Source organism: Erinaceus europaeus, chromosome 2, assembly GCF_950295315.1.
Source record: "Erinaceus europaeus chromosome 2, mEriEur2.1, whole genome shotgun sequence".
Classification (NCBI taxonomy): Eukaryota; Metazoa; Chordata; class Mammalia; order Eulipotyphla; family Erinaceidae; genus Erinaceus; species Erinaceus europaeus.
In genome coordinates this window covers 189,024,909-189,039,579 of record NC_080163.1, presented here as the reverse complement: position 1 = coordinate 189,039,579, position 14,671 = coordinate 189,024,909, and the positions used below count along the sequence as shown (strand labels likewise).

At 46.2% G+C, this 14,671-nt stretch overlaps 1 long non-coding RNA gene across 1 annotated transcript in view; it reads left to right on the top strand.

The window, feature by feature from the left end:
- LOC132536823 (uncharacterized) overlaps positions 1-14,671 on the top strand; it is a 298,410-nt gene that overhangs the window by 87,633 nt on the left and 196,106 nt on the right. The window lies entirely within an intron of this gene.

The window sequence follows — 14,671 nt, the reverse complement described above, 5'->3', positions numbered from 1 at the left end:
CCACCAGAGTTCTGACCAGTGACTGCAGCACCTTGAAGCCCTGAATGGGTGAAAATGAATTGTGATGTGACAGGAAACTGTGACAGGCAGAAACACAGCAAGGCATAACTTTCAGGTAACAAAACCAGGAAATGGATAAGAGGAAAAATTCAATAACCAGCCCCTTATCAATAACACTTTCAAGATGGGTGTCAACAACTCGAAACTAACAACACTCGGCCCCTCCCTTCTGTAGCACCGTCATTTACTTTTCTGGAGACAGAGAGCAGAGACCGGGGAAGGCAGCAGAGTGGTTTTGCAAAAGCCTCTCCTACCTGAGGCTCTGAGGTCTCAGGTTCAATCCCAGCATCACCATCAGCCAGAGCTGAGCAGGGCTCTGGTCTCTCTCTAACTCTCATCATCCCCGTATCTTGCTCATTAAAGGAAATAGACAAAATGGTTTCTAAAAAGTAAAAGCTAGGATGACTACATGGATTTCTGTATAAGTGACTTCTCACACCACAGCACAATCCGTGTGGTGGCCCAGGAGGTGGCATAGGAAATAAAGTGGTGACTCAAACATGGTCTTAGAGAGAGAACACAGAGTGTTATGGGCTCTCAGGCAGAGTGGGGTCACCCGAGGCTGGGATGCAGGAAGCCATGTCTATGTTGCCAGTGGACCCAGACTCATATCCCCAGGAGATGGGGCCCCGGGCACCTTGGCGCTGCCCTTTACACAGTGGTCATCTCCCCACAGTCACTCACAGCCGCCAGCTTCACAGTGACTGTTTCTGTGTGCAGAGAGTGCATCTTGTCTGGCTGGTCAGCAGACTCCGGGGCAGAAGCAGCAGATTCTCAGGCCACCGCCCCAGGCCACGTGGGCAACAGGAGGAAGCCCCATGGCCCCCTTAACTGCATTTTTCTTTAGAAAGTGAAGCCCAAACAACAACAATGGCAACAAAATGGGGAAAATAGTCTCCAGGAGTAGTGGACTCTCAGTGCTGGCACTGAGCCCCAGCGATAACCCTGGAGGCAAAAAAAAAAAGTGAACCCCAGCTTCTTCTCTTTAGAACTGAACCCTATCACATGGGCCCTGGTCTCTATCTCGGTTTTGAAGCTTTGTTAGTAAATGAACTACCGAAACAGAATTAAGGAGTCCTATGAGAAAAGAAGGATCTCACCCAAGTAACGAGGCTGAAGAGTTGATTCCACACCTGACATCTCTGGACAGTCTGAAGTGAAGCTGCTGACGTGATTGATTAGGTTGGGATCGGCAGATGCACTATCATTTGGTGTGAATTGAGAGAAGCATACAGAAAAGTGAGCCCCACCCTAGAGGTTCCAGGACTGGGGGAAATATAGGCTCTATAGAGGAAGCAGGAGGTTCCAGCTGTCTTAGGGTTTAAGAAGACAATAGATAGTTCTTGCTGTTTTCAAATTATTTGGCTACATAATTATTTGGTTATTATAAGTTAAATTGAGTTAACTTTGAGAATCCCATTATTAGGATCTGCTGTATCCTACACAACCTCACCATTATTTATGTCCTTTGATGTTATTTATATAAATCTCTGTCTTAGAATGTCATGTCACAGGTTGCTTCTGTTATCCTGGTCTAAGCTTTTAGGAGAATCAACATTTTAAAGACTCAGCCTATGGTCTGTGCATTAAAAAGTTTGAGACATTCAGTTTCCCCCCTCTCATATTAATTAAATAGTGATTTATATGACTACAAGTTAATAGGAGTGTACATAAACACCATTCCTACCACCAAAAGACTGTCCCATCCCATCCCTTCTCATCCCCCACCCCAGTGAAACTGAACATTCACCCTCACCCTCCACCTAGAGTTGTTTTTTAGTCTATGATAATTTTTTAAATTATTTATTTATTGGATAGAGACAGCCATAAATAAAGAGAGAAGGGGGGATAGAGAGGAAGAGAGACAGACGCCTGCAACACCGCTTCACCACTCATGAAGCTTTCCCCCTGCAGGTGGGGACCAGGGACTTGAACCTGGGTCCTTGTGCATTGTAACATGTGCACCACCCAGTCCCTCACCCAGAGAGTTTTTACTTTGGTGCCCTATTCCAAACTCAGGTCCTGCTCTGAGTTTCCCTTTCTGATCTTCTTTCTCAACTCCTGTTTACGTGGGGTCATCCCAGACTCATCTCTGTCTTCTGACTTGGCTCACTTAACATAATTCCTTCTAGCTCCGTCCAAGATGGGCCAGAGAAGGTGGGTTCATTGTCCTTAATAGCTGTGTAGTATTCCATCGTGTAAATACACCACAGCTTTCTCAACATTAATGGACCCCTTTGGGGGATGCCATACTGCCTTGCCCTCTATGTGGATCAATAAAGGTAGAGAATGTTCCATCCTCCAAAGGGGGTTGGGTAACACACCGTATCTACCACCTGAGGAAGATGGGTCCTGAAATTGGTGCAACTTGGAATGTTCCTATTTATGACCACAGAATGTGAGCTCAGACCTACAGGGATGCAGAGGTTACCATAGGCTCCTGTGCTGAATATGGGCCCCAGATCAAATCAGCGGGGTTTACAGTCAACAATATTTATACACTTTTCCCATATGTGGGAGCGACTCTCTTCCCTGATCCAGCTTTCTAGCCCTTTTCCAGCCATGACACCATCTCCCCAGACAATAACTTGGATCCACCTGCATATCAGATGTCAGACTCAGGCAAAAACTTTTAAAGTCATGGGCCCCTTGGAATATACTGAAAATAGACCTACTAGCTTTTTCCAAAACAGAGACCCCAAGTCTTTATCTGCAATATTCTTGCCTTTAGGTTCATGATTAGTCAACATTTTGTTCTCCTTTATATTTTAACTCTTTTTCAGTCACCAGGTTGCAGATGCTACCATGATACCAACCGGACTTCCCTGGGCAGACGATTCCACCAACGTGTCCTGGAGCCCCGCTTCCCCAGAGCCCTGCCCCACTAGGGAGAGAGAGACAGGCTTGGAGTATGGATCGACCTGCCAACACCCACGTTCAGCGGGGAAGCAATTACAGAAGCCAGATCTTCCACCTTCTGCATCCCATAATGACCCTGGGTCCATACTCCCAGAGGGATAAAGAATAGGAAAGCTATCAGGGGAGGGGATGGGATACGGAGTTCTGGTGGTGGGAATTGTACCCCTCTTATCCTATGGTCTTGTCAGTGTTTCCATTTATTTAAATATTTTTAAAATATTTATTTCCCCTTTTGTTGCCCTTATTGTTTTTTTATTGTTGTAGTTATTATTGATGTCGTAGTTGTTAGACAGGACAGAGAGAACTGGAGAGAGGAGGGGAAGACAGAGCGGGGAGAGAAAGAGAGAGACCTGCAGACCTGCTTTACTTCCTGTGAAGCGACTCCCCTGCAGGTGGGACACGGGTCCTTGCGCTTTGTGCCACGTGCGCTTAACCCGCTGTGCTACCGCCCGACTCCCTGTGTTTCCATTTTATAAATAAAATTTTTAAAAAGGGGGAGTTGGACAGTAGTGCAGCGGGTTAAACGCAGGTGGCGCAAAGCAAGGACCGGCTTAAGGATCCTAGTTCAAGCCCCTGGCTCCCCACCTGCAGGGGAGTCGCTTCACAGGCGGTGAAGCAGGTCTGCAGGTGTCTCTCTTTCTCTCCCCCCTCTGTCTTACCCATCTCTCTCCATTTCTCTCTGTCCTATCCAACAATGACGACATCAACAGTAACTACAACAATAAAACAACAAGGGCAGCAAAAGGGAATACATTTAAAAAAAAAAGTGAAGCCTGGAGGGGTGCACCCGGTGAAGCGCACATCGTGCTAAGCACAAGGACCTGCACAAGGATCCTGGTTTGAGCCCCGGCGGGGGTGAGGGGGTCGCTTCGCAAGCGGTGAAGCAGGTCTGCAGGTGTCTTTCTCTCCCCTTCCTCTCTCAATTCCTTTCTGTCCTATCCAACAGCAATAGTATCAGCATAGCAATGGGAAGAAAAGATGGCCGCCAGGAGCAGTGGATTCCTAGTGCAGATGAGGCAAAAAAACAAAAAAGGGAAGTTTTGCCTGTGCCTGGAGCACCTCTGCACGCTGGGGAGGTTCAGCGCCCCAAACCCCGGGCTTCAGGGATTCTCGTCCTGCGATGCCCCCGCAAACCCCGCAGCCCAGGGGTCCCTGCTTGAGGACTGGCCGCAGGGGAGGGGTTCAGGGGTCCCGTAGTCGCTCCTCGGGAGTCAGGCTGCGGGACACCAGCTCGGTCGCATGGGGACAGGCGGGGGGGGGGCAGCAGCGCGGACACCTGGGTGGGGAGCGGGGAAGCTGGGCGGGGACTCACCAAGGAACGAGAGCGCCGCCTTGCAGATGACCCGGGCGCGTGGAGCTGGAGGTGACACAAGTGCAAACCCTCCGTGCAGGCTGCAGGCAGCTCAGGACAAGCGCTTCCAGTCGGCCGGGTCGCGGTCGCTCACTGCAGCCGCCCAGGGGCTACGGGAGCCGGCGGGGCAGAGGCGGGATTTCCTCTCGGACTCTGTGAGGGGCGGGGCTGGAAGCCCCTGGGCTCGTCCCCAGAAGTCACTTCCTGCAGAATTTGGACTCACAAGCGTTTCTTTCTTTCTTTCTTTCTTTCTTTCTTTCTTTCTTTCTTTCTTTCTTTCTTTCTTTCTTTCTTTCTTTCTTTCTTTCTTTCTTTCTTTTCCCTTTTGTTGCCCTTGCTGTTTTTTATTGTTGTTAGTGATGTCGTTGTTGTTGGCTAGGACAGAGAGAAATGGAGAGAGGAGGGCAAGAGAGGAGGGCGAGAGAAAGACAGACACCTGCAGACCTGCTTCACAGCCTGTGAAGCGACCCCCCTGCAGGTGGGGAGCCGGGGCCTTGAACAGGGATCCTTATGCCAGTCCTTGCACTTCACGCCACATGCGCTTAACCCGCTGCACTACCTCCCAACTCCCTATGCGTTTCTTCCTATCAAGGGTCTCTCCTGGAGCAGGGCTGCTCCTGGTCTTAAATCTTGGAAGCAACCCAGGTTTCCAATGACAGAAGAATGGCTAAGACAGTGGTGGCATCTATACCCTGCGCAATACTACTCAGCTGTTAAGAAGAATGGAGGCATCTCCGTTGCTCAGTCTTGGATGGAGCTGGAGAGAATCGCGTTACAGGAGATCAGCCAAGGGAGATCTCAGAAATCCGGGACGACCTCACTGGCGGGTGGTGCTTAAGAACAACAACAGAAAAGGGGAAACACGAAGTTGAGCGTGGACTGGGTTTGTTGTATTGCACCCACACAATGGACTCTGGGGAAGGAGGGCAGGAAGCGAGCTTGGGGTCCTGGTGCCTGACGGTGCAAAGGACCTAAGAAGGGGCGAGAGTGTTCTGCAAACACTTGTCATGCTGAGATGAGAAATTTTACCCACATGTCAACAACTGTACTGTAAACCATTAACCCCCCCCCAATAAAATCATTTTTATTGGTGTATTGCACCAAAATAAAAGACTCTGGGATGGGGTGGGGGGTTCCACTCCTGGAACATGATGGCAGAGGAGGACCTAGTGGGGGTTGAATTGTTATGTGGAAAACTGGGAAATGTTATGTATGTACAAGCTATTGTCTTACTGTCACCTGTAAACCATTCATTCCCCCAATAGAGAAATGTTAAAGGGTGAGGGTAGATAGCATAATGGCTATGGAAATACTCTCATGCCTGAGTCTCCGTCAAGTCCAGGTTCAATCCCCTGCATGACCATAAGCCAGAGCTAAACAGTGCTCTGGTAAAAAAAATAAAAATATAGGGGAAGGGTTAGGGTTAGGGTAGTGCACCTGGTTGAGCACACACATCACCAGGTGCAGGGTCCAGAGTTCAAGCCCCTGGTCCCCACCTGCAGGGGAAAGCTTCATGAGAGGTGAATCAGGGCTGCAGGTGTCTCTCCAGCTCTTTCCCTCTCTATCTCCACTCCACTCTTAAACTTTCTCTGTCCTACCCAATTAAAAGAAAGGGAGGGATGGCCGCTAGAAGCACAGGATTCGTCATCCAGGCACCGACTCCCAGTGATAACCCCGATAGCAAATAAATACTGCAAGGAGTTTGAGTTTAATGTGTGTGGACCAATTCCATTGAAAGCTAAGATGCTGGACAAGCTGGGTGGAAGTGGAGGTGACTGTGCTTATCAAATAAGCAAATAGATGAAGAAGAACTACCAGAGGATCTCACTCAGATGTGGAATCCAGAGAACTTTATACAAACTTAAAAAAAAAAAGAGCAAGCAAACTGTTTCTGAGACTTGTGGGAAAAAGTCATGCTCTAAGTCCCTGCACTCTGACCAATATGTTCTCATACAGAGTCCAACACTCTAAGTACATTTGACTGATATTTCCACTTTATTCTATCTCAAATTTCTTTTTTTTAAGATTTTCTTTTTAATTTTTTTAAATATTTTATTTATTCATTTTCCCTTTTGTTGCCCTTGTTTTTCATTGTTGTTGTAGTTATTATTGTTGTTTTGTTGGATAGGACAGAGAGAAATGGAGAGAAGAAAGGAAGACAGAGAGGGGGAGAGAAAGATAGACACCTGTAGACCTGCTTCACTGTCTGTAAAGAGACTCCCTTGCAGGTGGGGAGCTGGGGCTCGAACCGGGATCCTTACACCTGTCCTTGTGCTTCTCACTATGTGAGCTTAACCCGCTACGCTACTGCCAGACTCCCTCTATCTCAAATTTCAACTGGAAAATAGTTCTTCAAGTTGACTCTCTTCAGTGTGACAAAAAAGAAAGTGCTTTCAGTGGTCTGGGAAGTGGTGCAGTGGATAAAGCACTGGACTCTCAAATATTAGATCCTGAGTTCAATCCCCAGCAACACATGTACCAGAGTGATGTCCGGTTCTTTCTTTTGTCCTATCTTTCTCATCAATGGGCAAGGAAAATCTTAAATAAATAGAAAATGCTTTGAAAGTTTCAACCTGCTACCCAGGGCGACTTACTCTGCTTCGGTTAAAACACTGGCATATACACAGTACAGTTATTAATCGATGGTTTAGTTGCACCATGTAGTTCATATGTGTGTTTAAAACGTTTGTAGTGTTTGAAGAAGTGTGAATAGTATTATAGCAGAAAACTGCACTACTAGGAGAGCTATTTTGCCAGCCTACAAATCGACTTTTGAAAGGGAGTGGTTTGCTGAGACTATGCTGGCACTTGACTCTTTTCTTTTATAGAAAGAGAGAGAGAGAGAGAGAGAGAGAATAAAAGAGACCACAACACTAAAGAGCAGCACACTATTTAAATGAGTTATTTCACTGGCCTACCCTTGCCTCTTAACTAAATTCATGGCTTTGTCCTTAGGAAAGGAAGTCTCAGGTATGGAGGTATCTCATGTGTGTACACACACAGAGACACACACGACACTGAACTTGCTTAAAATTGTACTGAGTGAGGAACTGAGACCTAAGAAAAATCTTTTCATCTCACAGGGATTGGAAAGCGTGTCTGGTGTAGGGGAATAAATATCCTGCCGCCTACAAGTGTCTTTGGCAAAAGGTTATTTCAAGCGAGGGGAGGTAGAAGGAAGATCACCTGTGAATGAAACATACATCGCTCTCTGTATCTTTCTCTCTGTATCTCTAACTCTCCTTCTAAAACATAGCAATGAAAGAAAACATAAGATAATTTAAAAAGGACAGCTTGGGTGGAAGAGACTGCCTAGTAATTATCATCTTTCTCTGTTTAATTACTTACCTTTAATTACTCAAAATGTTAACAAAGCAAAGTAAAATAAAAGTATTATCGTGGGCCAGTGCTGGCCCACCTGGTTCAGTGCCCATGTTACAGAGCAAGAACGAGATTCAAGCCCCCAGTCGCCACCACCTGAGGGGGGAGCCTCATGCGTGGTGAAGCAGGCCTGCAGCTGTCTCTAGCCCTCTGTATCTCCCCTTTCTTTTCAGTTACTGGTTGTCTCTATCCAACAAAAATATAACTACAAAATTTTCAAGTATTTTAAAATGAAGAAGTGGGCTGTGAGACAGCTTAGTAATTAGCATCACAATCATATATCTACCCCATATCTAAATATAATAATTCAATAAAACACAAATATTACCTAGTGGGGGTTGTATTGTTATATGGGAAACTGGGGAATGTTATGCATGTACAAACTATTGTATTTACTGTGGAATGTAAAACATTAATTCCCCAATAAAGAAATTTAAAAAATATACAAATATTAAAAAGAAGACCATAGATTTAAGAGCTATCTTAGTCTGTCAAAGACTTTCATGCCTGTGGAATTCAGCTTCAATCCACAATACCACTGTTAATTTATTTATTTTTAAAAGTATTTTATTTATTAATGAGAAAGAAAGGAGAAGAGAAAGAACCACACATTACTCTGGCACACGTGCTGCTGGAGATCGAACTCATGCTTGAGAGTTCAAAGCCTTATCACTGCACCACCCATTGTTAGTTTAAGCTGAACAGTGATCTGGTGTTTCTCTCTCTGGATCTATGTCAGGAAAAGAAATGAGTATATTCGGAGAAATACGGGACCACTTTGGTTGGGTCATGTCTCCCATAAAGTGCATTCTGGTCTGTGTCCACAAGGCGGCGACATAACACAACTGGGTCCCTGCCTGGCTTGAGTGGTTGAAGTGCCAGGTTTCCTGGCCTGGTGGGATGGATTCGGAGACAGAAGGGTCCTGGAGATCTGCCTTAGCTCCCCCTCTCTCTGTGCCACTGGGTAAGAAAAACCCACAGACCCACTTAATCTCTCCTCACCCTGCAGGTGGCGAACCAGGATACAAGCTTGGTAATTGTGCATAGAAGTCTGGGAACTCCAGCGGGTTCATCACCGCCCAGCAGCTCAAGTGCTCAAATTGCTTTTTCACTTGAAGGGGGTTGGAACAGTGCAGAAGGAAAGGGACTGACCCATGGCACAGTCACAAGGGGAGCAAAGGCAGAGCTCCAGGACCCTTCTGTCTCTGTGGACACCCCATCAGGCCAGGGAACCTGGCACCTCAGCCACACAAGCCCGGTGCACTGTTCAGTGAACCCTGTCGGCTGCCTCATGCTAGCTCTTGCCTCTCTCTTGTGCCTGGGAAGGAAGCTTGTAAGAGCAAATCCTGTGAACAGACTGCCAACACCCTGCTCAGAGCAACAACTAATCCAGACCGGTCTGTCCAGTGGGAAAAAGGCCCGCCCAGCAGGGAAACTACTGTATTATGTCGCCGCCTTGTGGACATGGAGCAGAATGCATCCAAAGGGAGCCTAGACACAACCAAAGGGCTTCCATATTTCTCCAAATATTCTCTTCATTTTCCTTTCCTGACACAGAGCCAGGGAGAAAAACACACAGAGAATCACCAGAACACTGTCAGCTCAACCTAAAGGGGGTGTCAGGGACTGACACTGGGTTCTTGAAGCCAATGGCATAAAAGTCTTTGGCAGAACTACTAAGCTAGCTCCTAAGCCCAAGGTCTTCGTATTTTAAATGTTTTTAATTCACTGTATATTTATCTATAGAGAGAAGAGAGAGAGAGATATGATGATAACTACTAAGCTGTCTCACAACCAGGTCTTTTTATCATTAGCATTTATTTTTTTGCCTCCAGGGTTATTGCTGGGGCTCAGTACCTCCTACACTATGAATCCATTGCTCCTGTAGGCCTTTGTTTTTCTTGGATAGGACAAAGATAAGTTGAGAATGGAGAGGAGAGGAGGAGAAAAAGACACTCGCAGATTTGCTTCAGCACCTGTGAAGCGACCCCCCTGCAGGTGGGAGCTGGGGGCTTGAACCAGGATCCTTGTGCGGGTCCTTGAGCTTGGTACTATGGGCACTTAACCCGGTACATTGTCACCCAGGCCCCACCAGGTCTTCTTTTAAAAATATTTTTATTTTACTTTGTTAATATTTTGAGTAATGAGAGAGAGGTTTAAAGAGAAAAAGATAACTACTGGGCAGTTACTTCCACTCCTGCTCTCCTTTTTAAATTTATTATCACATTTTTTTTTCATTGTTAGGTTTTGTAAGGAGAGTTAGAGATACAAAGAGAAAGATACAGAGAGAGTGAGATGGGCTAGGGGTAGAAATCATAATTCTGGAAGTCAGGCGGTAGCACAACAGGTTAAGCGCACGTGGCACAAAACGCAAGGACTGGTTAGGATCATGGTTCAAGCCCCCGGCTCCCCACCTGCAGGGGAGTCACTTCACAGGCGATGAAACAGGTCTGCAGGCATCTCTCTTTTTCTCTATCTCGCCCTTCTCTCTCAATTTATGTCTCTATCCAATAACAAATAAATAAATTTTTAAGAAATCATAATGCTGATGCAAAGAGACTCTCACACCTGAAGCTCTGAGCGTCTCACACCACCATGACACAGGGCTGAGCTCGGCTCTGGTAAAAAAAAATGAAAGAAAAAAAAAGAAAAATCAATCCGAGAACTGCTCACCTCAGACTTGTGCCAGCACTCAGAGTCCAAGGGTGCCAGTGATTATTCCACCCTCCACACTCTCCATTTGTTCTTTTTTTGGTAAGGTTTTTATTTATTCATTTACTTGCCTCCAGGGTTATCACTGGGGCTTGAGTGCATGCACTAGGAATCCGCTGCTCTTGAAATCCATTTTTCCCATTTTGTTGCCCTTATTGTTGCCATTGCTGTTGTTGTTGGATAGGACAGAGAGAAATCCAGAGCTGAGGGTAAGACAGAGAGGAGGAGAGATAGGCACCTGAAGACCTGCTTCACCACTCTTGAAATGACCCCCCCTGCAGTGTGTGGAGCTGGGGGTCGAACCAGTATCCTTACGCCGGTCTTTGAGCTTCTCACCATGTGAGCTTAACCTGCTGTGCTACTGCCTGACACCCCATACTCCCATTTGTTCTTTCTCTTTGATTTTAAAGTACACTGGGAAATTGAGAGCAAGGGGGGAGATGCAGAGAGAGAGATGGAGAGAAAAAGACACCCTCCTACAGACCTGCCTCACCTCTCCTCCCCCTGCAGGTGGGGAACGAACACAGCTCCAACTCTGGTCCTTGTGCATGGAGTCTGGGAACTCCAGCAGGTCCCTAATAGCCCAGAAGCCCAGCACAGGTGCTCAAATCACTTTTTTCCTGGAAGGGGGTTGGAGCAGTGCAGGAAACAGAAGGGGACTAGCCTATGGCACAGACACAGGGGGAGCAAAGGCAGAGCTCCAGGACCTTCTGTCTCTGTGGACACCCCAACAGGCCAGGGAACCTGGCACCTCAGCCACACAAGTCCAGTGCTCTGCCCAGTGAAGCCTGTCTCCTGCTTCTCTCTAGCTCCTGGGAAAGAAGCTTCCAAGAACAGATCCTGTGAATAGACTGCAAACACCTTGCCCACATCTAGTCTAGGGGAGGTGGGCGGTAGAGCAGCGGGTTAAGCGCACATGGCATGAAGCAAAAGGACCTGCATGAGGATCCTGGTTCAAGGCCCCAGCTCCCCACCTACAGGGGGTCGCTTCACAGGTAGTCAAGCAGGTCTGCAGGTGTCTCTTTCTCTCCCCGTCTTCCCCATCTCTCTCCATTTCTCTCTGTCTTATCCAACAACGACAACAATAATAAGAACAACAACGATAAACAACAGGGGAAAAATTAAAAACCAAAACCAAAACAAAAAAAAACAGCCTAGTCCTGACCAAGGGGCGGTCCAGTGGGAGCAAGAGCCACCCAGCAAGGGCCTTGCTGTGTTATGTCGCCGCCTTGTGGACAAGTAGCAGAATGCATCTGAAGGGAAACGACGCATGGAAGGGTTAGAGGCAACCAAAGGGCCCCCGTATTTCTCCTAATATTCTCTTCATTTTCTATTCCTGACACAGAGCCAGGGAGAAAAATACAAAGAGAAACACCAGAACACTGTCAGCTCAAGCTAACCATGGTGTTGTTAGACTGGGTTCTTGAAGCCACAGGTATGAAAGTCTTTAGCAAAATTCCTATGATAGCTCCTCAGACCAAGGTGACGCCTGTAGGAGCGTTTGAAAATGATCTGTGGCTGGTCCGAGGGGTCTGTAAGTGTTGTTTCTCTCTACCCACTGGCAGAGCTCCGTGAGCATTTCTCTCTTTGTAAAAACTGTCCTTTGGGGACTGGGGTGATAGTATAATGGTTATGCAAAGAGACTTTCATACACCACCATAAACCAGAGCTGGGCAGTGCTCTGGTAAAATAATAATAATAATAATGTCAAGGACTACTGAGAAAGAGAGACCAAGCCTTTTCAATCTCTATCCAAAAAGAAAAAAAAAACTTCAAGAAAAAATTTTATTCAGGAAAATGAAAACACACGTGAATAAGCGCAAGTCATTGGGGTGAATTTGAGGAATCTGAGGCCCTTTTATTCTGACCTGTCTACCTGGAATGAACTCATTCATCCTTTAAAAGGACCTGACTCTCCCATTGGTCTCCAGGAGAGACTTCCTGTGTTTTTCTTCTTTCTGAGTCACGCCTACATCAAGTACTACTCCTGCTGTCCTTCCTTTTAAAAAGAAAATTAATTTTATGTATTTCAGCAAGAGAGAGAAAGGGATCAGAGCAGTACTCAGCTCTGGTTTATGGTGGCACTGGGGATTGAAACTAGGACTTTAGAGCCTCAGGCATGAAGGTCATTTGCATAACCACTGCGCAGTCTCCCCTCCCCTGATTCCCTTTTCTTCCCTCTAGTAAGGTAAACAAAGACTTCCTTCTTAGGTGTTCTCTAAATTCTCTTCCCTCTCCATGAGGGAGCCTAAAACAAAGGGTCCTGATCACAAAAGGCTCAGTGAAACTGGGGTTTGGGCCCCTTTGGGTCTTAATCTTTCCCCCTAAGAGGAAGACCAGAAAACTGCTCAGCTCTAGTTTATACGCCGGGAATTGAACCTGGGACCAGTGGGGATTCAGGCATACAAGTTGCTGCTCTATGAGGCGGAGCCATTTCCCTGGTCTTATTTTTATGTTTATTCTTATTTTTTTTTAATAGAGACCAAGAGGTAAATAGAGAAAGAGGGTGTGGGGCAGGGGTTATGCAAATGAACTCTCATGCCTGAGGCTCTGAAACCCCAGGTTCAGTCCCCTGCAACACTATGAACCCGAGCTGAACAGGGCTCTGACTAAAAAAGGAAAAGAAAGAAGAGAAAAGAGGTCCGGCTGGCGCATCGATCAGGTTCTGCCCACATAGTAGGAAGCCAAGGGTTCCGGTTAGAGCCTCCGGCTCCGCACCTGCAGATGGTCGCTTCACAGCCCCGTGACAGGTCAGCAGGTGTCTTTCTGTCTCTCTTCCTCTTTATTCTCTGCCCCCCCCAATTTCTCTCTGTCCCATCCAAAAAGTCAAAAAATGACAGCCAAGAGTAGTAGATTTGTCGCGCTAACCCTGGAGGCAAAAAGACAAAGTGTGTCAAAGAGACCACACACCAAAGCTTCACCCCTAAAATACTATAATGATCTGTGTGGTCTGGGACAAAGTGTGCAGTGGATAAAGCACTGGATTCTCAACCATGAGGTCCCAAATTCGATCCCTAGCAGAACATGTACCAGAGTGATGTCTGTTTCTTTCTCTACTCCTATCTTTCTCATAAATAAATATTTTTTTAAAAACAATAATATAATTATTTTTTTATCAGAGCACTGCTCAGCTCTGGCTTAATCCAGGGATTAAGCCTGAACCTATGATACCTCAGACATGAAAGTCTTTTTTGTCTGAAAACAAAAATTAAGATGTATTTATTAACATGAGAGAGAGAGAGAGGAAGAAAGGGAACCAGAGCATAGAAGATGCCAAGGATTGAACCCAGAACCTGATGCTTCAGAGTCCAACATCTATGCCACATCAGCACTATTGGGGGCAGGGGTGGTAGAGTTTGTTTTTTTAATATTTTTTTTAACCAGAGCACTGTTCAGCTCTGGCTTATGATGGCACGGGGGATTGAACCTGGGACTTTGGAGCCTCAGGCATGAGAGTCTGTTTGCATAACCATTATGCTATCTACCCTCCACCCTTTTTTAATATTATATATTTTTTTTCTTTTAATTTTTTTATTGGGGGATTAGTGGTTTACAGTCGACAGTAAAATACAATAGTTTGTAGATGCATAACATTTCCCAGTTTTCCACATAACAATTCAACCCCCTCTAGGTCCTCTTCTCCCATCATGTTTAATATTATATTTTATTATTTTTTATATTTATTTATTTCCCCCTTTTTTGCCCTTGTTGTCTTTTTGTTGTTGTTGTAATTGTAGTTATTATTGTTGTTATTGATGTCGTCGTTGTTGGATAGGCCAGAGAGAAATGGAAAGAGGAGGGGAAGACAGAGAGGGGGAGAGAAAGAGAGACACCTGCAGACCTGCTTCACCACCTGTGAAGTGACTCCCCTGCAGGTGGGGGTCGAACCGGGATCCTCACACTGGTCCTTGCACTTTGTGCCACATGCGCTTAATCCGCTGCGCTACCGCCCAACTCCCTATTTTATATTTTTAGTATTTATTTATTTAGTTTCCCTTTTGTTGTCCTTGTTTTTTTTTATTGTTGTAGCTATTATTGTTGTTACTGATGTCATTGTTGGATAGGACAGAGAGAAATGGAGAGAGGAGGGGCAGGCAGAGAGGGGGAGAGAAAGACAGACACCTGCAGACCTGCTTCACCCCTTGTGAAGCGACTCCCCTGCAGGTGGGGAGCCGGAGGCTCGAACCAGGATCCTTACGCCGGTCCTTGTGCTTTGTGCCACCTGCACTTAACCTGATGCACCATGGC